The 22,518-nt window shown below is 37.7% G+C and overlaps 1 protein-coding gene and 1 long non-coding RNA gene across 3 annotated transcripts in view; one reads left to right on the forward strand and one right to left on the reverse strand.

Annotated features, from left to right (window-relative positions):
* The window catches only part of LOC308640793, a 69,834-nt gene that overhangs the window by 18,057 nt on the left and 29,259 nt on the right, over positions 1 to 22,518 (forward strand). The window contains exons 2-3 of the long non-coding RNA XR_014020353.1: positions 168 to 263; positions 8,694 to 8,840. This is a non-coding gene — a long non-coding RNA (uncharacterized lncRNA). The remainder of the gene's footprint in view (positions 1 to 167; positions 264 to 8,693; positions 8,841 to 22,518) is intronic.
* Positions 1 to 22,518, reverse strand: part of SLC44A1 (solute carrier family 44 member 1) — a 184,822-nt gene that overhangs the window by 16,147 nt on the left and 146,157 nt on the right. The gene's annotated exons all lie outside the window — the stretch shown is intronic.

The following is a 22,518-nucleotide window of genomic DNA, read 5'->3' on the forward strand; positions in this document are numbered from 1 at the left end:
CAGGAGGAAGTTCCTAAGAGACCATTTCATGCCTTGTCTGGGGGAGAAGGGAAATTCTAGGATCCTGGGCTTCCGGAATGTGAACTTAGGCTTTGGGTGGGCACATTCCCTAGCCCCATGTGTATAAATAGCTATGTGTATAATTCATAAATGAATTTTATATTTAGACTTGGGTCCCATTCTCAAGATATCTCTTCTTGCCCATGGAAGGATATTGGAAAGAAGAGGACAAGAGCAGAGATCCTACTGTTCAGGATCTAGAGGTGGGTACTGATTGCAGCTCATTAGCATTAGATGTGAAAAATATCTTAAGTCATCCATGCAGTATTGCACATATGTTGAATATATGTGAACCGATATCATTGTTTTCTTTTTCTCTATGGCTCTCAGTTCAATTTAACCTACCATGTATTTGGTGGAGTCAACTCCCTCTTAACTGGCTACTTGGACAACGTGTTTCCTTCTGTATCCCCAGTAAGCGAACCCTTACAATTAGTAATACCTTCTTTATACGTGGTCTTTTAGGCTTGGTGGCATTTAATGCCCACTTTAATACATCTATATCTTCCTTTATACTTTGGAGAATGATAAGACTTGGAATGACATGTTGAAAAAGACAGGGAGAAATTTAATAACAAATCTAGGTTTCCAGTTTGAGCAGTTTGTTCAATAGTTGGTACTATCTGCTGAGATGGAAAAAGCTGGTGTAGATGGAACACAACTCATTCATCCAGTTTCCTATTCTTGGACACTTAGGTTGTTTGTGTTATTTTATAACTAGGAAAAATACTCTGATTTGTAGCAAAATCACATCACTAATTTCTAAACAGTTTCTGGGTAAAGAACAGGAGTGCCAAATGACTCTTTTTTTAAAAAAGTATTTATATTTTCTAGTTGTCAATCGACCTTTATTTTGTTTATTTATATGCAGTGCTAAGAATCAAACCCAGTGCCTCGTACATGCCAGGCAAGCACTCCTACCACTGAGCAACAACCCCAGCCCACCAAATGACTTTTAAAGGAGCTGTTAACATTAAGCTAATGCTAATATTGGGATAGATTTGAATATTTGAGTTCAAACTCTCCATCGCTCCCACTTCCCTTCTATCCCATGTTTTCTTTGACCATTCAAAAATAAAACTTTTGTTAAGTACCTACCATATCTTATACAAGGCTTGACATAAATCTACCTTTGCTCTTTGTTGGGGGCTGGGAGATGACTGGGGAAAAGAAAGGGCTGCATCAGACTGAAGTTTTGAATTTGGATGACTTGGATATCTGATCCATAAACTTGTTTGGCATTGAATATCAGACCAAAATTTTTAAAAAACCGAATTTTTTTCTTCATTCAGTTTGGTGGTGTCACTCTAAGAATTTAAAAGAAATAAAATGCTCACTTTTGTGTATACTACAAATAGGACGCTGAGATTAGGCTTTGCCCCTAACAATTTTGATTTAGAGGGTACCATTTTATAGCAAGTCTTTAGAACATTATGCAAATTTTGTCCCTTAACCAATGGCCACATCAACCTGCCAGTCCATGAGGCAGGACTACTCTATTCAGGGATCTGCCTCATGGCTCCTGATAGAGAAGGATGGAGCAGGAGACCCAAGGTCAAGGCAGGAGTCCTTCAGCGTGAGGGTCCTTTTTGGCACAGTAGCACAAGCTCCTAACCCTTTATTTGAGAGTAAATCTTATACTTCTTGACTTGAGTACCTAATTTGCCAGCTGTTAACTCTGACCTTGGGGAAAATAAGGAGTGAGCAGGCTTCTTTACCTTAGTAACTCGGGAGAGTCCAACCTAACTACAATATTGCTCTGCTCTCACTGGCGCTTTGTGGAAGACGTGAGCATGAACAGCAAGCACCATGTGTACTGCTCTCAGGAGTCCAAAGTCATGGGAAGACTTAGACCTTTGCAATACTGGAAAATAATGACAGTGCATCCATGTGTTCAAATAATCGAAAGAAGATTCCTGGAGTATTGTGAACCTAATGCAAGACTCGATTATGAGGGTTGTTGCTACTCTAAACATATCTATCGTGCAAGCTCTTGTGATCAAGAATAGTTACTGACAGTTAATGACTGGGGCTGTCATGCTTACTTAAGTAGTTTCTTGGGTCTCTGAGTTGTGCTCCCGTTTTTAAAATGGGAACAACTTATGTCTTGTGATTCTTATAAGAATGTAAAGAGATAATTCACATAAAGCCCTTACCATAGTACCATTTTGCATATTTAGGACATGATAGCTGTTCCTGAAGCAATGTATGCTATTCCAGTAATCCAATTCATAACATAGTAATGCATTTTATCATATTGCATATTTGAAAACTAGAGGAACCATTTCCAAGTTATGTTTGTAATGAAAAATAACCCGGTAATTTTAAAGTGAAACACTTCTTAAAAGGCTTAACATCTGCCTTTTTAAAACTACCTGTTGAGCATCCCTAATCTGAAAACCTGAAATCCAAAATGCGGAGGACTGACATCATGCCACAAGTGGAAAACTTCACATCTGACTTTATGTGATGGGTCACAGTCATAATTCAGGGACACTAAAGACACTTTCAGGCTGGGTGTGGTGTGGTGTCCCTGTAATCTCAGCAACTCAGGATGCTGAGATAGGAGGATCACAAGTTTGAGGCCAGCCTCAGCGAGTTAGTGAGATCTTGTCTCAACATAAAAAAATGTGAAGGGCTGGAGATGTAGCTTAGTAGTAGACTACCCCAGGGTTCAACCCTTCAATTCTCCCTCCCACAAAACCAGACAAGTTGCAGGCTATGTATATAATTCATAAATGAATTTTATATTTAGACTTGGGTTTCCATTCCTGAGATATCTCATTAAGTATATGTGAATATTCCAAAATTTTGAGAATCTGAAATCTGAAACACTTGTTCTAAGCATTTTAGATAAAAGATACTTAACCTAGATATGAAGTGGTCAAACCTTTGGAACTCTAGATATTTGTTAGTTTTTTCACAAAATTATACTGTAGATCTGCCTCTTTCTGAATGGGCTCTTGCAGAGCCTTGCTCAGTTGGCTACTGAAGCAACACAACGGCAGACCTATCTAGACCATTATTTTTAGATAAGCCTGGCGTTGACTTGTAATGAACTCAATTTTCTGGCACTTTGTAGACTTCCATAGTTTGGAAGTTAAAAAAAGACATCTAAAAAAAGATGCTTGTTTCCCAGTAAAAGAAGAGTCTTTGTAACTTTCCTCATACCCCACCATGCATGTATGTCTCTGGGACAAATGAAAGAATGTTGTAATTTCAACTTTCCATGCCCAATATGAGACCAACATTTTGTAAAAAAAAAATAATAGTCACAGGTGACCCTGACATTTATTTAATCCAGTGTTCTAACCTTCTTCCTAGGAATCCATTAAGAAGGAAAACAGGACATTTGGTCCTATTTTATCTCTTCCTGCCAAAATCTTGGGGTTCTGCATGACAACAGAGTACATTCTGTCCAGATCAGGGGATTCTGGAATGGGCAGGGCTCTGCAGACCATGCATTTGTTCTGAATCATGGCCAACCAAAGAGACTCTGGCCAGTATATGAAGGGCTGAGGAACTGTATGGATGCCAGCTGCTCAGAGACAGAGCAAGGAGCTCTGTGTAGACAGTCCAAGGCAGCAGCTCTGCTCTCTCACCATCAGAACAGGCAGCCTGGAAGCATGCTGCCTCCTAGGAGGACTTCCCAACTGGGAAAAAGCAGGAACGGCTAAGTTAATTTCTATTAAGAATTAATGCTTGGCTGTTCCTGTAAGTCATATGTTCCGAAGCAAACGAGAAGCTTCCCAGAGTGCAAGATGTTCAATCCTTCTAAATACCAGACTGAGACCTGTGATCTACCCCAAGGCTTTTTCTCCTGATGTGTATTTCCTGCAAGATATTCTCTTTGTAAAAATTACAATGAAGGCACAATCCCTTTCCCACCCTGGGAAGCTTATTGAAACACTAAAATAAAAATGACTTTGGACATACTTTAAAATCATCTGAGTACAAACAAAGCCAGGAAATATTTCAGGATGATCATTATCCCCCCCCCCCCATATCAGGCACCAGCTTTGTCTTGCAGCCCCCGCCCGTGGGCAGGTACTTCTATTTGGGTACTGCTATTCAGAAATACTAAAGCTTTGCCTAGCTTCCTACTGCGTGTCTGTGCTAACACTAGAATTCTTCAGCTTGTAAATCTTTTTCTTTTGTGTCTTAGTCTTTTTTGCTTGGCTCTATTTTCATTGTCATGTTTACTGCCAAAAATTTTTTTCAGTCACAGTTTGCCAACATTTTGGCATTTCCAGGCTATTAAGAGTAGATAAATAGACTATGTGCAATGCAGACTGTCCCTCCAAGTGTTATCCCTCTAAGTCAAAGATTAACTTTGGACCAAACCTTTGAGAGTAATGTCCTTTAGGCTGCTGACTTAGCTAATGAGCAAGAAGCCACATTCTGTTAGGCAATATCTGCCAATAAGAAAGTCAGACCTCGGCAGGAGTGGCTGAGGCCCTCTCCTGATTTGGGGCTGGGCCAGTCAGGCAGAAGCTGCTTATCTGTGCAGATAGGACAGCCCAGCCCATAGGCCAGGAAATCCTGGCTTTGGGGATCACATCAGCATTGAGGCACACATCTGGTGAGCAAATATTGACAGTCCTCTTGTGTGGGGTGGGTTGGGGGACAGATTGGTTAATAACTGTCAGGTTCCATACCCGAAAGAGCTCAAAATCTTTACAGGGGGGTTGGGAGAGAAATTCTGTAAGTAAGAAGAGTGCTTTTATTTAATTAACCTGTTCTAGGAGTAAGCTCCACAGGACAGCACAGAACAGCATGAACTAGTGACCACTTATCACTGTTGCAGTCTGAGCCTGTGTGTTTCTGGGTCTTTTGATGACTCACTGGCATCAAGGGAAGAACAGAAAAAGAAGGGAAAGGAACTAACCTTTTTTGAGGACTATGAATGTTGGGCACTGGTGTCAGGATTTCACACACATTTTTCTCATTCAATCCTCAAGAGAAGGTATCATTAGTTCCTTTTGCCAGGTAAAGAAAGAGAGAAGTGACTTGTCAACATAATGGGGCAGGCAAGGTCCAAATTCATGTCCATCAGATTCCGAATCCCATGCTTTTCTCACTAGACCAGGATATGCATGGTATGACTGAAGACTAAGCAGGAGAGAGAGACAAAGGGACCACTTAGCTATCCTGTATGAGGGCAGGTCTTGTATGTGTGTATGATCACAAAGTGAGCAACTCACTCTGCTGTGGAAAACAATAGGGACTGAACTCAGGGGCACTCGACCTCTGAGCCATATCCTTAGCCATATTTTGTATTTTATTTAGAGACAGAGTCTCACTGAGTTGCTTAGGGCCTCACTTTTGCTGAGGCTGGTTTTGAACTCACAATCCTCCTGTCTCAGCCTCCTGAGCCGCTGGGATCACAGGCATACACCATCATACCCGGCATTATCACTTATTTTTAAAGGGTGCAAAATTATGTAGAAAATTACGAGTTCGTCTATTTTGTACCTCAGTTTCTGAATAAATTCTTGGATCCAATAAGGACATCAACTTTCCTAAGGTCTGTGTGATGGGAATGCTTTGTGTAGCAGTGCTAAGACAAGGAGAGGAGGCAGAACCTCTAAGATAAAAGGCACAGACATCCATCTCTGTCAAATATCTACATAAAAGAACCCTCTGTTCCAGCACACAGTTCAAACCTAATTTCCAGAATGTTAAGGGACTTGACAAATGGACTAGTGATTTTTGTGTTGAATATGCATAAAATATTTAACTAACAGACCCAGTATTATTCAGGAATTCTAACCCACTTGGATTTGATCACTGTCAGATAAATGAGAGGGGGTATACTTTGGGCATTGATATTTCCAATGAGATCAACAATTCAGTAAAAAGCAAATCTTAAATTTAAACTCTTCTGAGGTTATTCACCACCTATAGGATAAAATAGAATCTTCCTGGTAGGCGGGTGAGGCTTGGCCTGACTCCCTAGCCTCACCTGCCAGCCCTATACTTTATAAGAGCAAATGATTGGGAGGTGATCCCTTTCCAACTGAATGTACCACAAATAGTATTTCACACCTCTCCTTAGTATAGAGAGTCTCTCTTCTGGGAACTTCTTACCTGGTAACATCTGCCCCATCTTGTTCCTTGACCCCACTCTCTCCAAATAGGATGAAGTGTCACCACCTTCCCCAATGTCGTGACCTACCACGCACACTTCCATGGCTACCATACCATGGAAATTTTTTTCTTTATCTTGTTTGAAATCTTCAACGAGAGATAAGAATTGACTTCTTAAAATATTTCCCTAACACAAATACAAGGAATAAATTCCCTAGTTGAAAATTTCAGAATATACTTTCAGTGGAATTCCAAAAGTTGGTAGTTTTTCGAATAAGCATAATACAGGAACATTTGTTCTAAAAACATGTAAGGAATTGAAAGGCAATATTCTTCTACTAGACATTGATTCTACTTGAAAGCTATAAAAAGGAGATACAAACCTAAACCTACCTTCCCCCAGATATCAGGATCTTTGATTATCACTGTTAGAATTTACACACTAAAATGCTTCATCCTATCCTGAGTATTGCAGGTCCCAAAAGAGAAAATACTTGGGTAGTTTCAAGGGCTGTTTGCTAATTATTGTTCTCAACCAGCAGGTGTCGCCAGAGACAAGCACATTTGCTACTACTGCCAACTCAAGGATCAAAGAAAATCCTGCTCCAGCGGTAGTCTTCTTCCAGTCAGTTTGCAAAAGCTGCCCCGGCAATGACTAGCATGCATGCCCAGAGTGCTCAAGGTTTATTATACAGGAGAAGCCTCTGGGATGGAGGTGTGTGTGAAAATGCAGAGTCCTGCGCCCTAACTGAAAAGATTCTGATTTTAATAAGCATGGAGTGAGGCTCTGTGTAATTTCCATTTTAAGTTTCATCCTTCACCCTCCCTGAATCCTCTATTGTGAAGCACTTTCAGAAACCCTAATTGGTTCCCTATGCACAGTATTTATTATCATCTAATAGCCTCGACACAGAGATAACCAGGCTGCAAAGAGAATCATTGTTCATTCATTCAACAGACATCTGTTGAGCATTTACATCTTACCAGTCACCATCGGACACTTCCACAAAGTCACGCAGCTCATCCTTGCTGTCTCAAGTTTGAGATTACCATCAGGGATCAGTCATGGAATCCAGTAAAGTTCAAACTTTCTTATATCTACCCCATCAAAGAATCTGGTTTCCAGCATGAGAGGAAAATAATCTCATTTTTCCATTAAAAGTATTCATATATTTACAGAATTTTTGCCAATAAATCAATCCCTAGTATTTAGTTTATAGGATACTAGCATTTTAATAACATAGTTGGGAAAATGTGCCTTATTATTACAGTTGTAAACACACAAAAAAATAATACATCTATTAGTATCTGAGAATCAAAACACTGCTGTTTTACTGCCATGTTACTTTTCTGAATCTAAGATAAAAAAAAAATCCTAGTGGTAAAAAAGTAGGATAAATTACATGACAACAGATGAAATACAAACAAAAATTCCATTAGGAACTTAAAATTGTCACAATATAGTTATGGGGGGAGGGTTGGTTGAGGGAAAATGCATTTTTAGAAATTGTAACAAAATCATGCATCTCAATGCAAATACCACCAACACCACTCTATGGCCAGTGAACCAAATATGGTATCCTCTGTGTCCACCTACTTTGTCTTTTTTTTTAACTTTCTGATCATTATAATTTTTTTTTGCACTAGAAAAGAATTTAAAGGTCACTGAACAAAGCCTATCACTCTGCTCAGTCCTGCTTCACACCATCCCAGCTGCGACAGTGCCTGCCAGTCCCTGTACTCCTTCCTCTGTGGTCAGAGGTCACTCACTCCCCTGGAACTAAGTCCATCTTGCAACTCCTCCAGTTTTGAGGAAGTTTTCTTCACGTTCACTCTAATAAGCAGGGAAAGCCTCCATCAGAAACACTATCGACCCGAGGACTTAAGCCTAATGTTAGGACTGAGGGTCATCTGCCTTTAAGTGAATCTTGCTATGGTGGTTAAACAAGGAAGGGATTTACTCTCCCACATAACAAGTCCAGAAGGCAGCAAGCTCAAGTCCAGAGAGCAAAGTTGTCCCACTCCTTCTGTCTTCTAGTTGTGCCATCTTCGGTGTCTGGCTTTTGTTCTTGTTGGTAAGATTATTGGTGTTCCTGCAATATGCCATCTGCATTCTAGTTAGGAGACCCCCATTATACTTCAGCTTACATCTCATTGGCCAGCACTATGTCACATGGCCACCTCAAGCCTCAGGGTACTGTGGGAAGGTATTTCAGTTGGGCACTTTACTAATCAGAGTGATATCTGAATTATGTTCAGGAGGAAGAAGGGCAGAGGCAATATTGGGTAGGGCAGTTAGCAGCCACAGTCTGATAGTTACAGATGATTAACCCATGTTCATTGACTAGTGAAATAGAAATCTGTCTTTGCAATATTAGAGCCCTTTACAGGCACAGGACGTGATTATAGAAACTCTTTTTCCCTAACATCCTTTTGGTACTTAAATCAGGGATCATTTCTTGCCTATCCCAAGATGTCTCTTTTCCAAATAGATGTTTTTTCCAGGCTTTCTCTGAAAACACTCCCACTTCTTTATGTTCCAGGTGCTGACTGACCTACAAAAAGTAAGGCAGAGTCATCTCCTTCCTTCTGCTGTATGCCCTGCTATGAACAGAGCTAAAAATCACCTGAACTGAAACAGCCCAATTTGTATGAAGTATGCCTTGAAGTCAGATGCTTCTGGGGAAAGGGTAAGAGGAAGTGGGACACATATTACTGTCTCCTACCCTATGACAGAAACTCCGCCATCTCCTTAATAAGGCTTTTCTGTTCAAAAGATCCCCAAGCCACATTCATCTCATTTGGCCATTGAGAGGCTGCTTTTATGGATGCTGGGAAGTACCTTACATTACCACTGCCTAACTGCTATCAGATTTAGTCTATTGCTCCTGAGCTCGGTTATTCAATGAATTATATAGTCAGTATTAAGTCCCCTTAAAAGCAAGTTATTCTTTTGGTATTGGTTAGAATTTATTCACCCATTCCGGATATCTCCTAAATAACAGCTGCTACCATAAGACAGAAGTTTATTCAAGTAGTGTGAAGGTGGTCAGCCCAGAGTTGATATGGTGTGTCACAGCGTCCTTCTATCTTGTTGCTCTATCATGTGGGTTTTCTGTTTTCAAGGTCACTTCCTTATCCAGGATGGCTGCTGGACCTCAAGCCCTCCGGTCTGAAACCCAGCCAGCAGGGAGGAGGAAATCCAGGAAAGGGCTTTAAAGACATTTCCTGTTAGTCACATGTCATCTCCTCTTATATACCACTGATCAGAACTGAGTTGCATGGTTACAACTTAGCTACAAGGGAAATGTAATCTTTGTTCAGTGTGGCTATATATCCATTTAAAAATAGGTGACTTCTACCATCAAAGGCTGAGAGGATATTTGAAGATAGCCTGTAGTCTTGGCCACTCCTTCCATTTCTTTATTCATATTGGTGATATAAATATTAAACTGATCAAGACAAAGACAATAAGAGTTAATGTTTATTGTGCATTTACTATGTGCCAGGCTTTGCCCTAGGCACTTTCCATGGAATCATGTAGCTAATTCCCACAAAATTCTTTTAAGTAAGATCCTATTTTTACCCTATTACATAGATGGGAAAACAGAGGTCAAGAGATCCTAGAGCCCAAGGTCATACAGCTTATAAGGGTTATTGCTAAGTTTGGAATCCAAGTTCTTAATTAACTAGTACAATGTGTTGCCTTTGGGCAGTGTGAGAGAGGTGTAAGCATGTCTTATTTTGGAATTTTTTTGTCACTCATATCTGGAGTCTGCCTTCTCTGCTAGAGGCCTCCCTTGGGTTGAAATTAATTAGCGAGCCATAGGCAATCCTTCAATTAATGACTGTTCCATCCCTATTTCTTCTCAGGTCTGTTTAGCAGCTGAGCCTTGCCCTTTATAATTACGAAAAAATAGGGTCAGGTCCCAGAACCAGGTTTATGCTTAGGAAGGGGAGATGATGCATCCTACATACGGGGTGCAAACACATCACATGGCTGGCTGTGGGAGTGAGGGGCAGCTTCAAAAGCTCTGGAGCAAGAAAGACCTCAGGGCGAATTCTCCTTGACCTCTCAACTTCCATGGATAAGAACTCTTTGTATATTTGTTGTGAGGAGTAAAATGCTGGTGCAGAAGCGCACACATCATGCATCTGTACACCACACAGCATGGGGTCTGGCACCTACCAGGTATCTGTGTTTTATTACTTGATCATGACCAGTGAAAGCTCCAACTCACTGTTGGAGCTCCAGCATCCATGAAAGAGAAAGAAATGGGAAGGATTCGAGGCAGAAAAGATGGTGAAGGGATAAACATTGTCACATCTTTTTAAAAATATATCTTGACTTCTGGGAAGTTAACTGAAGGAACAAATTCAACTGAAACAAAAAGTTAGGTGCTAGATTTTCAGAACTATCTCAACAGCTAAACTCTCAAGCCCCCCTGCCAAACACTGGGGGAGGAAGGTCTTGGTGCACAGGGCACAGCAGTTCAGTGGAACTGTGGGAAGCCCTGCAAGAGAAGAGGGTTTGAGGCCCTGCTGCAATGTGAAGAAATATTTAGGATTTCATATCAGTGAAAGAAGGAATACATAAGTGGCCTGATATATATTTGCAACTATACGTACATTTTATTTCTATGCAAGAAATGTTTATTTCTATGTAAGAGTAGAAGAAAGGAACTACAATTTGAATATGTTCCCCCAAACCCATGTGTTGGAAACAATCCTTAATGCAACAATGTTAAGAGGTGAAACCCTTTAAAAGGGACTAGGCTATGCGTGGGTTAATGTCATTATTGGAGTGAATTTGTTATTGTGGGACTAAAAGGATGAGTTTGGCCCCTGTTGAATTTCCTCTCACCCTCTATTTCCCTTCCACCTTCTTATGGAGAGAGATTTTGGGACAATGCAGCACAAAGGCCTCAACAGATACGAACACTTGATTTTGGACTTCTCAGCCATTAGCACTGTAAGAAAGAAATCTCTGTTCTTTATAAATCACCCAGTGTTGGATACTATGTTAGAGCAGCACAAAATGGACAAAGACAGAAGGTAAACGTTCATAAAAACATTGATTATTGATTTAAAAAAAATAAAAACAGATTTGGTATAAGGTTGTGGAAAAATTGCAGTATTTCCAATATTTTCATACCCTGTTCAATTGAACAAAGCAAACAAGGAGACTGGGTATGTAGCTCAGTGGTAGAGCACTTGCCTACAATGTGCAAGGCCCAAGGCTTAATCCCCAGTGCCACAAAACAAACAAACAAACAAACAAACAAAAAAAAACATTTTAATGAAGTATTCCAAAGTTTCATCAGGTAGAAAGTCAGTTTTTGGTCTTTTTAGTAATTGTTTTCACAATGAAGCCAGACCTTGGTTTCTAAATACCAATTTTCACTGAAGGGAACTAGGACTCTTTGAAGACCTGGCTGATTATAGAGTGTCTTGAGTTACAGAAAGCACACGATGACCCTGGAACATCTGGTTGTGTCAATAAATAAGAACACTCGGAGAATTACAGGACGGGTCAAAAGGACAGGAGCCAGCATGAATGAGCTCTTATTGGTCAAATCAGAGACAAATAGGGCATAAAAATAAATGACAGTAATAAAAAAATGAAAGACTCCAGACTTTGATATTTATTTATTCACCGAATAAATATTTATATATATTTACTTTATTTATAAATATTTATTCGGTGAATAAATACATAATGAGAGAACAGGGAAAGCTCTTCCCTATGAATACAGGTAGGAATTAATAATTATGGAATGGGAAAATCACTGGTCAAAACTATAGTAAAAGCTGTTTGAAGAGGTATATGAATACATGCTAATGCTAGGGAGTGAGATGTTGATGAGAAATAGGACTTTTACATAGTCTCAAAATCTCTCTCCATAAGATACCCACCCCATAAGATTCCTATTTATTTACAAAGTGAGAAGTAGTGAGTTTACAGTGTAGAGGTCAGGAAGGTCCCCTTACCAATGAGTGACCTAAACATCACAATGATGGATGAGCTGATATCCTGTGCCTCCTGATATGGTGACCTGGGAAGGATGGGGCCCGATTTATATGCTCTCTTTGGCAAAAATGCAAAACCGAATCTAATTATGGGAAAACTTAGGACAAACCCAAATTGAAGAACATTCTACAAGGGAAGTGGTCTCTTCAAAAAATATCAAGGTCACGAATGACAAAGACTGAGCAACAGTTCCAAATTAAAAGAAATGGAAGAGACATGAGAACTAAATATAACGTGTGATGCTAGGGGTGTCCTTGACTGGGACAAAATTTGTCTTTAACAAACATAAAGGACATTCGTGGGACAATTGTCCAAATGTAAAGGTCTGCAGAGCATGGGAAGTGGAGGAAGGAAAGAAGGGGCATGGGGGTAGGGGAGGAAGAGTGAGAAGGAGAGAAACTGATAAAGCAAATGTCATAAAATAATAATATTTAGGGAATCTGAATGAAGAGTATATAAACATTCTTCATACTATTCCTTCAGCTTTTCTGTATGTCTCAAATGATTTCAAAATACAGTTTAAAAATAATAGCTAACAATATCATTGGCTTTTACTTTTATTGTGGTGAAATACATACAATATTAAATTTTACCATTTTAGCCATTTTAAAATTGGCATTTAATTCATTTACAAGGTCATGCAACCAGTAGCACTCCATAGTTCCAGAACATTTTCATCACTCCAAAAGGAAACCCTGTATCAACTAAGCAGTAATTCTCTATTTCCCCTTCTTCGGAGAGCCTAGATTTCTCTATGAATTTTGTGTATTCTGAACATTTCATATACATGGAATCAGACATAATGTGGCCTTTTGTGTCTGGCTCCTTTCCTTTACCATAATTTCCCTTACCAGTTTTTAAGGCTCATTCATGTTGTAGCATGTGTCAGTAACCAGTTTCTTTTTATGGCTGACTATTTCATCATGTGGATACCATATTTAGTTTTTCATTCATCAGCTGGTGGACATTAGGTTGTTCCCACTTTTTGATTATTGTGAAAAATGTTACTATGGACATTTGTGTACAGCTTTTTGTTTGAATATCTGTTTTCAATTATTTCGGGTCTATGTATACATGGGCATATATTTGCTGGGTCATACAGTAATTCCATGTTTAACTTATTGAGAAACTGCTCAACTGGTTTTCCACAATGGCTACAACACTTTACATTTCCACTGGTAATTTCTCCACACTCTAATCAGAGCTTGTTATTGTCTGTTTGATTATAGCCATTCTAGGGGTGTGATGTTGTATTTCATTGTTGTGATTGGAATTTCCTTAATACCTAATGACATTTGGCATCTTTTCATGTTTTTCCTGTCCATTTTTTTTAACCTGCTCTGTGAAAATGTCTATTGAAGACTTTTGCTCATTTTGAGTTGTTTATCTTTTTTGTTGTTAAAGTGGTAAGTTAAGTTCTTTATATATTCTGGACACTAGATGAGGAACAAATATTTCTCCCATTGTATGGGTTTCCTTTTCATATGTCTAATTATGTCTTCAAACTAAAAGATTCTTAATTTTGATGAAGTCAGATTCACCTATTTCTTTTGTTGCTTGTGTTTTTGGTGTCATATCCAAGAAACCATGGTCAAATCCAAAGTCATGAAGATTTACTCTGATGGTTCTTCTAAGAGTATTGTAGTTTTAGTTTTTGTATTTAGGCATTTGATCCATTTTAGATTAATTTTTGTGTATTTTGTGAGGTAGGAGTCCACATTCTTTTTTTTTTTTTTTTGCTTGTAGATATCAGGTTGAGCAAGCATTGTTTATTGAAATTTCAGACGGTTCTTTTCTCACTGAATGGTCTTAGTATCCTTGATCAGACACATGTATTTATTTCTGTACTGTAATTCTATTGTACCTGTACCAATTTCAATGTTTATCTTTATGTCAGTATCTATTGATCTATTGATTATTGAAGCCTTGTAGTAGGTTTTGAAATTAGAATGCCTTGGTTCTCCTACCATATTCTTCTTTTTAAAAATTTGTTTTAATTAGTTGTACATGATAGTAGAATTCCTTTTGATACATCATATGTAATGGAGTATAATTTCTCATTTTTCTGGTTATACATGATGTAGAATTCCATTAGTCCTATAGTTATACATGTATATAGGGTAATAATGTCTGATTCATTTTACTAACTTTCCTACCCCATACCCCCTCTCCTCCCTTCACTCCTCTCTACATAATCTAAGTAACTCTGTTCTTCCCTAGTCCCCTGCCCCATTGTGAATTAGCAGCCAGTTATCAGAACATTTGTCCTTTGTTTTTTGGGATTGGCTTATTTCTCTTAGCATGATATTCTCCAACTCCATCCATTTACCAGCAAGTGCCATAATTTCATTCTTCTTTAAGGCTGAATAATATTTCATTTCATTTATATACATACATATATATATATATATATATATATATATATATATATATATATATGAAACTTTTTAAAATTCATTCATCTGTTGAAGGGCACCTAGTTGGTTCCATAGTTTAACTATTGTGAATTGAGCTGCTATAAACATTCATGTGGCTGTATCACTGCAATGTGTTGATTTTAAGTCCTTTGGGTATAAACTGAGAAGTGGGATACTGGGTCAAATAGTGGTTCCATTCCAAGTTTTCTGAGGAATCTCCATACCACTCTCCATAATAATTGCACCAATTTACATTTCCACCAGCAATATACGAGTGTACACTCCTTTCCCCACAACATCCTCACCAACATTTATTGTTGCTTGTATTGTTGATAATGCCATTCTAACCAGGTGAGATGAAATTTTAGTTTTTATTTGCATTTCTCTAATTGTAAAGATGTTGAACATTTTTTTCATATATTTGTTGATGGATTGTATTTCTTCTTCTGTGGAGATGTCTGTTCAGTTCTTTAGCTCATTTATTGATTGGGTTTTTTTTTTTTTTGGTGTTAAATTTTTTGAATTCTTTATATATCCTGGAGATTAATGCTCTATCTGAGGTGCATGTGGTAAAGATTTTCTCCTATTCTGTAGGCTCTCTCTTCACATTATTGATTGTTTCCTTTGCCGAGAAGAACCTTTTTAGTCTGAATCCATCCCATTTATTGATCCTTGATTTTACTTCTCACGCTTTAGTAGTTTTGTGAAGGAAGTCAGATCCTAAGCCGACATGGTGAAGATTTGGGCCTACTTTTTCTTCTATTAGGCACAGGGTCTCTGGTCTAGTGCCTAAGTCTTTGATCCACTTTGATCTAACCATATTTTTCCTTTTGAAGATTCCTTTAGCTATTTGGAAACTCTTGAAGTTCCACATGAATTTTCAAACACCGTTTTTTTCACTTCTGAAAAAAAATTGGGATTTTGAAAGAATTGTATTGACTCCATAGATCACTGTGGGTAGCACCACCATCTTAACAGTATTCATTTTCCAATCCATAAACATAGATGTCTTCCCATTTACTTATTATGGAGCTTTACATGTTTCTGTGTAAATGTTTTGCACCAATTTGTTTAAATTTATTTCTCAGTATTTTATTCTTTTGAAAGTATTATAAATGAAATTTTCTACATTTCTTTTCCAGATTGTTCATTGCTACTCCATAGAAACAAAACTGTTCTGTAGTTTCTTTTCTTCTCGATTTGGCTTTTGGTATAAGGCAATGTTGGTCTTATAGAATGAGTTAGGAAGTATTCTTTTCTCTTTCATTTTTGGGAAGAGTTTGAAACAACAATGGTATTAATTCTTCTTTAAACTTTTAGTAATTCATTAGTTAGGTCATCTGGTGCTTTTTTGTGGGGGGAGTTTTTGAGTACTAAATCAAACTATTTAAGTCTTTTCAGAATTTCAGTTTCTTCTTGAGTCAGTTTTGTAGTATGTGTGTGTCCTAGGACTGTGTCTATTCCATCTACATTATATAATTTGTTATGGTACAATTGTTCATAGAATTCTCTTATAAACTTTTTTTTAAATTATTTTATTGTTGGTTGTTCAAAACATTACATAGTTCTTAATATACCATATTTCACAGATTGATTCAAGTGGGTTATGAACTCCCATTTTTACCCCGTATACAGATTGCTGTGTCACATCAGTTACATTTCCATTGATTTACAAATTGCCTTTCTAGTGACTAATGTATTCTGCTGTCTATCCCATTCTCCACTGTCCCCCCTCCCCTCCCCTCCCCTCCCCTCCCCTCCCCTCCCCTCCCCTCCCCTTCTCTCTCTCCATCCCCTCTACTGTAAATCGTTTCTTCCACTTATATAATTTTTCTCCTACTCCTCCTTTCCTCTTATATGTAATTGTGTATAACCCTGAGGCTCACCTTCCAATTCCATGCAATTTCCCTTAACTCTCACTTTCCCTCCCGCCTATCATCCCTGTTTAATGTTAATCTTCTCCAGCTCTTCGTCTCTACCCTGTCCTTGGTTACTCCCCTTATATCAAAGAAGACATTTGACATTTGTTTTTTAAGGATTGGCTAGCTTCGCTTAGCATAATCTGCTCTAATGCCATCCATTTCCCTCCAAATTCTATGATTTTGTCATTTCTTATTGCAGAGTAATACTCCATTGTGTATAAATGCCACATTTTTTAATCCATCCATTCTTCTTATAAACTTTTAAAAAATTTTTTCTACAAAGACAGTAGTAATGTTAATACTTTAATTTCTGATTAAATAATTTAAGTCTTCTTTTGTTTCTTGGATAGACTAGGTAAAGGTTTATTCATTTTGTTGATCTTTTCAAATAATTGACTTTCGATTCCTTTATTTATTTCTTCATTTGTTTCCATTCTCACCTTTATTTTATTCTTTTTGCTTGATTTTAGTTTGCTTTTCTTTTCCTAGCTTCTTAGGTGGAAATTTAGGTTAATGGTTTGAGAGCTCTCTTCTTTTTTAATGCTGGCATTTACAGTTATAAGTTTTCCTTTAAGTACTGACTTAGCTGCATCTCATAAATTTAAGTAGTATTTATGTTTTCATGTAACCAAAAGTATTTTCTTATTTCTCTGATTTATTTTTCAACCTAGAGATTATTCAGAAGTGTTGTTGAATTGCCACAAATTTGTAAATTTAGCATATTTCCTTGTTATTGATCTCTAATTTCATTCCATTTTGACTTAGAATATACTTTAGATGATTACATTTTTAAAAATATACTGTAGCTTGTTTAATGGACTAATATATAGTTTTAAACTAGGGATTATTCCATGAACACTTGAGAATAATGTTGTTGATGGAACATTCTACAGATATCTGTTAGATCCAGCTATGCTATGGTGCTGTTCAAGTTTTCTATTTTCTTGACTTTTTGTCTAGTTGTTCTATCCATTTTGAAAATGACATAGTTAAGTCCCAACTATTATTGTTGACTTTTCTATCTTTCTTTAATTCTGAGTTTCCGTTTCACATATTTTGGGCTCCCTTATTAGGTGCACTTGTGTTTGTAATTGCTATATATTATTGATGGGACACTCTTTTATTTTTTAATTTTTAAAAATATTTTTTAGTTGTAGATGGACATAAGATCTTTATTTTATTTATCTATTTATTTATTTATATGTGGTGCTGAGGATCAAACCCAGTGCCTCCCATATGCGAGGCAAGTGCTCAACCACTGAGCTTCAACCCCAGTGGGACACTCTTTTTATCATTATAAAACATTCTTCTTCTCCAGTAACAATTTTCACCTTAAGGCCTGGTTTTTCAGTTATTTGTATAGACACTTCAGATCCCTTTTGGTTACTATTTTCATGAAATATCTTTTCCCTCCTTTCACTTTCAACCTATTTGGATAAAAAAAAGAAACAGAGTCCCTTGGAGACACTATATTTGGACTATGATTTTAAACACATCCTGCCAATTCTGCCTCTTAACTGGAGAGTTTAATCCATTCACATTTAAAGTAATTACTGACAAGGAAGGACTTGCTCTGCCATTTTGCTTTTTATTTTATATATGTCATATCTTTTTTTTATTCCTCAATTCTTTCCTTCTTGTGTTTAATCTATTTTGTAGTGTTATTGTTTTTTTGTTCTCCTTTCCTTCTCTGAATGTACATTTCAGTTATTTTCTTAATGTTACTTTGGTGGTACAGTTAATACTTTAATAACAAATCTAGTGTGACACCAATTAATCTTCAATAATACATAAAAACTGTTCTTACGCAGCTCCAAGCTCCCCCTTTGTGCTGTAATTAATATTGGTACGTTTCTTTAAACTGTGAATGATACTTCAGTCATTTTTGTCAACAATCAAAACTTATGGAATTCCAAGTTAATATCTTTGCCTGTGAGCTAGTTATTGACAGGAAAAAGTTTCATTCTTTTGCTCCACATTATTCTGCTGTGTTTTGTCCAAATAAACACTAACAAGCCAGTTGTCATCCAGTTTCCTGTGCAGTCTCTTGCCCACAGTTTCACTTGGAAAGACCAAGTCATCCAAGATTGCACTGTGCACAGGTTTCTGGTGTAGCTCCTGGGATCCTTTGGCTGATTTTTTTACACAACTTTTAAAAATTGATTTAGTTGAGCAATAAAGCCAACATACTTCCAACTGGATTTTTTTTTTCTCCAATTCAGTGACTAGCTGGACTTAGAATTTCTGATAAGATTTCAGTTGAGGATCTATAAAAAGATCGATAGCTTTCCCAACACCAACAACTTCATTTCCTTGACTGCTGTCATGTCCGGCACCCTGCTCAAGTTCTCCAGCTCCAGAAGTGCTGAGAGATGTTGAACTTATCCAGCTTCTCAGTGTTGGGCTTCAGAGTTTTGGTGCTCAAGGCAAACGTGGTCTTCTTGTTGAGCACCTCTTGTTGAGCACCTTTTCGTATGCCGACTCAGATTTAATAATTATTATTCTATGCATTTGCCTTTTAAATCATATAGAAAGAAAAATGATATATATATATATATAAAATACTAAGTTTTATATTTATCTATGTGGTTACCTTACCAGTTTTCTGTATGTGAGTGACTGTTTAGTGTCCTTTCATCTATGTCTGAGGAATGTTCTTTAGAATTCAAGGGCAGGTCTGCCAGCAACAAACTCTCTCAGCTTTTGTTTATTTGCAAATATCTTCATTTCCCTTTTGTTTTGAAGGATACTTTTCTGGATAAAGAATTGTGGACTGGGGGCTGACTTTGTGGCTCCGCGGTAGAGCACTCACCTAGCACGGGTAAGGCCCTGGGTTCGATCCTCAGCACCACATAAAAATAAATAAATAAAATAAAGGTATTGGGTCCATCTACAACTAAAAAATAAATTAAAAAAAGAATTGTGGATTAACTTTTCTTTTTTTCTTTCAGCACTTTCTGTCATCTCACTGTCTTATGGATTCCATGGTGTCTGATAAAAGATTAGGATGTAATTTTATTAAGAATCACTTGTATGCCATGTGTTGCTTCTCTCTTGCTGCATTTGGTATTTTTGTCTTTGCTGATACATTAATTCCAGTCTGTCTTGGTGTGGATTTCTTTATCTATCCTCGATGGAGTTTGTTGAGCTTCTTGTCTGTGCACACTTATGTTTTTTTTTTTTTTTTTTAATCAAAGTTGAGAAGTTTTCTGCCATTATTTCTTCAAACATTCTTTCCACCCCTTCCTCTCTCTCCTTTATCTCTGGGACTCCATTATGTATATGTGGATGTCTGATGGTGTTGCAAAAGTCTCCTAGACTCTGTTTTTCTTCATTCTTTTCTTTTTTAAATCTTCCAATTGAAGCGTCTCTGTTGACTTATCTTTAAATTCAGTGATTATTTTCCTTCCTTCCAATTGAACCCAGAGCCTTAGTGCTCTACCACTTAGCTACACCCTCAACCCTTTTTATTTTTATTTTGAGACAGGGTCTCACTAAGTTTCCTGGGCTGTCCTTGATCTTCCAATCCTCCTTCCTTAGCCTTTGGAGTAGTAGCTAGGCACCACCATGCCTGGATATTCAGTGATTCTTTATTCTGCTTGAATCCCTTGTTGAACTCTGATAGTAATTTTTTTTTTCATTTCAGCTTACTTTTCAACTCCAGAACTTCTATTTGATTCCATTTTTAGAATTTCTATCTCTTTGTTGATAGTCTCCATTCAGTAAGACATTGTGCTGCTCTTGGTTTTCACTTGTTCTTTTTATTTTTTTTCCTGCTTGCTGTGGGTCGTATTTGCTTATTTATTCAGTGACTTTTATTAAACTATTTTTTGATAAAAACATTGTATTCTCCCTAAAGATTAGTCTGCATGGTCACCAAAGTCTCTACTCAACTAGTGATCTGAAATATTTTCTTAAATACTTAGAGCCAAAATAAAACAGACAAACAAAGATCTTCTTCCATCTTTGTAGATTCATCCTGTGTATAAAAACCACTTAATGCTTAGCAAGGCATCTTACAACTCTGCTTTAGCTTTCTCTTCCTTAATGCATCCTAAATACCAGTCAGAGGTGAATATTCATGGTCTTCTCATTTGTCCACCCTGCCCACCCCCCCAATCTAGCCCTGGATGTGTGGCATTCTAAATTTCCTTGTAAACAGAGGAACTTTTCAAAGTTCTCACTCCCCCATATAAGTCCTTCTTTAGCTTCTTTCTGCCCATGCTTTTTCATCTGTTTCCTGCTGCATGTGTTATTCCTCACACCAGGTTGCATCATCTAATATTTGCCTTTAAATATTTTTGACAAACATCACTGGAACAATTACTTCAGACTTAAGAAGGTTCTAAAGAAGGTGGGAGGAAAAAAAATCTCCAAGATGATCCTTCAGGAAGCCATCACACAGGTCAAAACAAACAACCACAATTATTTTGAAAACAAGGTTCATGCTGGTTACTCTGGCACCAGGAAGTCACCTCAGAAACATGTACCATGCCACTGTCCCCACAGCTGCTACTGAGCTGGGGATGCCATACAGGCAAGTTAAAAATGCTTTGATTCTCTCTCTCTCTCTCTCTCTCTCTCTTTTCATTTAGCATTCTCCAAGTTGTAAGTTTGTTTTTTTTTAAATTAGATTCCAGAGTTTGATAAAAATTGATTTAATGGTTTTTGACAGCTTAGTCATTTCCTTTAGTGGAAGGAGAAAGTTTTTGAATTTCCTAATCTGTCATTTTAGCCACATCACCCCACCATTAGTTTTCACATATAAAAAGACACTTCACCTTGTTGTGTTCAATCCTATATTCTCAGCTTCTAGCACATAGTAGATACTCAATGTCTATTAGGTGATGATTGAGTGGGTGAACAAATTATCACTTGACTCTACAAAATATCCATAAGACATTATTATTCCCATTTTACAAAGGAAGCTACTGAACCTCAGAAAGATTTTTGTGACTTTCTCAGTTTGCCTATCTTATGCAAGTGACAGAGACAGATTCAAATCCATATTCATGATCCCAATCTCTTATACTATGCTGGCTCATTTAGGCATCAGAAATAAGGAGGTAACAACTCCATTGCATTTAACAGCTTTCAAAGTATATTCCTATGCATTACTTCATTTAATTATAATAACAATCCTACTGCATGGACTGAACATATTTCATCTTTCAGATGAGGAAATTTTGGCCCAGAGAGGACAAATAACCTGTAATTGGATTGGAGAAACGAGATGAATCCAGATATGCCAACTGTTAGTTCAGTGCTTTTGCACTACTTCATCTTTTATCTCTACTAAAGTAAACAGGGCTTTTCAACTTTACATGGTTCTTTTTTTTGGGGGGGGGAGGGGCTGGTTACCGGGGATTGGACTCAGGGGCACTCAGCCATTGAGCCACATCCCCATCCCTGTGTTGTATTTTATTTAGAAACAGGGCCTCACTGAGTTGCTTAGCACCTTGCCATTGTTGAGGCTGACTTTGAACTCATAATCCTCCTGTCTCAGCTTCATGAGCCCATGGGATTATAGGCATGCACCACCACGCCTGGCAATCTTTACATGGTTCTTTCTAGGTGAAAAGTAACTGATCTTTCAATGCAGTATTGCATGCAAACCAGGGCCTGGGGATGCATACTTGACTCCGATCTTTCACTTGGCCCCTTATACCAATCAATTATCTGATGGTTCTACCTTTCTACTAGCTCTTACAAATATCCTTTTCTCTTCATTCTGTTGCTGGTACCCTAGCTGAAGACCTCAACCTCACTTATTTGGCATAATACAAAAGCTTTTCCTACCTGGTTTTCCTGAACCAGAATAAACTCATTCTACATTGTACCCCCTTTCTGCGAGGTTAAGAGTGAATTACCGCATAAGTTGACCTAAATTGCAAATAACATCAAGCACTCTTTTGCTTATAATTCTTCAGTGAGTCTCTTTTTTCTTCAGCATAACATTTGGTCCCTTGATATGGTCCATAAGACCCGATACATTTGA

The sequence above is a fragment of the Spermophilus citellus genome, assembly GCF_964194105.1.
Source record: "Spermophilus citellus genome assembly, chromosome: 2".
Lineage (NCBI taxonomy): Eukaryota > Metazoa > Chordata > Mammalia > Rodentia > Sciuridae > Spermophilus > Spermophilus citellus.